General features: G+C 40.8%; 1 non-coding gene across 1 annotated transcript; it reads left to right on the top strand.

The window, feature by feature from the left end:
- Nucleotides 1–2086: 2086 nt before the first annotated feature.
- On the top strand, nt 2087–2158 carry TRNAD-AUC. The gene has a single exon. It is a non-coding gene; the product is annotated as a tRNA-Asp (tRNA).
- Nucleotides 2159–2685: the final 527 nt, after the last annotated feature.

Below are 2685 nucleotides of genomic sequence, written 5' to 3'. Positions count from 1 at the left end.
AATCATATAGAAACAAAAAAGCACCAAAATATATGAACAGAATACGTGTGTACATATGAGAATCTACATGCAGATATTCACACACATACGTAACCACATATATGTGTTATGTGCCATATACTTTTTTCCTTTTACTCTGCAATGGAGAATATTATTCTTGTCTTGTATACTCAGGAACACAACTAATAGTGACATATTCCTAGTGATCCCCTAGAAATCTTGATAAGTTGACTGAGGGTAGGAACCTGTAGTTAAGCTTTGTCTTGGTGACACAAAATAAAGAAGGTGGCACAGGAAGCTGAGGGCAGGATCCACTAGCTCTGTGTCTACCCTGTGGTTCTCGCAAAGCCAGCCTAAGGCTGATGACAGCAGTGATGAGGGGTGTAAAACCTGCAAGTGAATCAGAACGAAGCCTAGAGACTGAATTATCAAGAACTCTACATCCAGTAGAACAAAGAAGAAAATGCTAGCCAACGCTTTCTTTTTCTTTTTACAACTTCTAAACATTAAAAACATTTTATTTTTTATGGTTTTTTTTTTTTTTTTGAGGGGGAGGAATGATTAGAATGTCCAGGGTGGTAAAGAGACATTTACTAGAAAGGGACACAGGGAAAAACGGAATTGCTACGTGGCTGGTGGAGTTCTTCCAGCTCTTTCTGTGCTAAAGACAGGGGACAACTGGGGGTTTTCCTCCTGGACAATTAACTACTACTGGAATCAGAAGCATTGCCCTGTGGATGACTTGGAAGAGAGCTATTCTCTAGAATCATTTATAATGAGATTTTACTTCTACTAATGAAAAATTTGATAACCAAATTTATAATACAAATGACGAAAAAGGCCAAAAAGCTTTACTGGCAGGATTTGTTACATGATGTATTAATCATAAATACTGGTAACTTTCTGATTCCTGTGCCCTGCTCCGGCATATTGAATGTGTACCCTGTGATCGCTCTGGACTGAAATAGGCCATATTAAGACAGCATTCTGGAAGAGGCATTTTTTTTTCTCCTGCCCACTACTAACCTAAAGTTTTACTGTAGTCATTTCTAGAAGATGTTCAACAAAATTTCTAAGATGAATTGATTGCAGAGTCAAGTACAGACAGCCTCCAAGAGCCTGGAACAGAGTGAAGACCTGGAGGGCGTGAGTCTGGAGGGGCAAGTACAAGACAGTGCTGGCAAGGAAAAGAGTTTCCCTCACCCTTGTAGGCTCCTTTGGCTGGTCTAGTCATGGACGGAAGACAGATGAACAGGAGGAAAACAAGTATTTACGGGAGCCTCACACGGAGGTCAAAGGCAGCGGCACAACAGGGACCAGGCTGAAGCAGGTCCATGTATTACAGGTTACACACCAGGCTCCCAGGTCACCTACCCCTATTGTGTGGATGCCTCCCTCTCAGTTTATGCTGGGGCCTCAGGGCAGTGTCCCCTATGACCAGATGGCACATAAGGAAGTAACTTGGTCCTGGTCAATGAGTAAATGATATGTTGGTGTGAGCACAAGATGACCACTGTTGTGTTACTGCCCACTCCAGGGGGGCCCTGAAAGAGAAGGTTGATTTTTAGCTCGGAGCACCTATCATTCATCCAGAGGAAGAGGAGAAGAGATAAGAGTAAACATGCAGAAATGTGGTGAGAGCTTGTAGACGTTCTCTTCCGTTGCCTCATTTGCTCAGAGAAAAAGGAAGTGAGGTCACCAGCTAAGAGTGAAGTGCTGGAGCTTTGAGAAGAGAAATCATGAAGCAGCTGTCAAGAGAGGGGGAGAATAAATGGAGCTAGAGTATGATGCGGGACAGCATCAAGGCTCACAAGACTGGTTAGCGATCATAGCACTGGACTTTGCATTTTAGTGATGCAAATCTATAAAATAAGCTTTAACTACCTTTCTGATAAACTCAGATTGACTCTGAAGAAGTCGTGAAATTTTAGAGGGAGGATATAGCTCAGTGGTAGAGCACATGCTTAGCATGCATGAGGTCATGGGTTAGATCCTCAGTACCTCCATTAAATAAAATAAATAAATAAATAAGCCTAATTACCCTCCCCCACAAAAAAACCCACAAAAAATATTTTTAAAAAGTGGGGAGGGTATAGCTCAGTGGTAGAGTGTATGCTTATCATGCACGAGGTCCTGGGTTCAATCCCCAGTACCTCCATTTACATAAATAAATATATAAATAAAACCCAATTACACCTCCCCCTCAAATTTTTTAAAAATGCAAGAAGTCATGTGAAATTTTTATTCATGACTTTAATCAGTATATCGTGAAATTTCGGTAGTATTAGAAACCATTCTAAACAGTTCAGCTTCGTCTGTTCAAAGGTAATGTTTTTTCCTAGCTAATGGCACAACCTATGGATTGAGAGTTGAGAAGAGCTGAAAAGAATGCTTATGTTTAAATATTTGGAAATGCCAGTTTCAGCATTGACTGTTTTGTATCAACGCTATCTTCGCTTTGCCCCTGTAGAACTCTTCCCCATATGTGTTCCTTGATGAGACTTGAGGTGTGTGCAAAGGCGAGGTCCTTAAATAAAAATTGTTCACACATCCACTGCCTCATTCCACAATATATCTGAATTCAGAACAACACAACACAGGCTGAAACACTTAATTTTGAATACCAGGCTACATTCTTCACAAAATGAAGAATAAGCTAGAGAAAGATTAGAAGCCCTAAGGTAT

Source organism: Camelus ferus, chromosome 6 (assembly GCF_009834535.1).
Source record: "Camelus ferus isolate YT-003-E chromosome 6, BCGSAC_Cfer_1.0, whole genome shotgun sequence".
Taxonomy (NCBI): domain Eukaryota; kingdom Metazoa; phylum Chordata; class Mammalia; order Artiodactyla; family Camelidae; genus Camelus; species Camelus ferus.
Note: the sequence above shows the minus strand (reverse complement) of the source record. Positions and strands in the feature narration are given on the sequence as shown.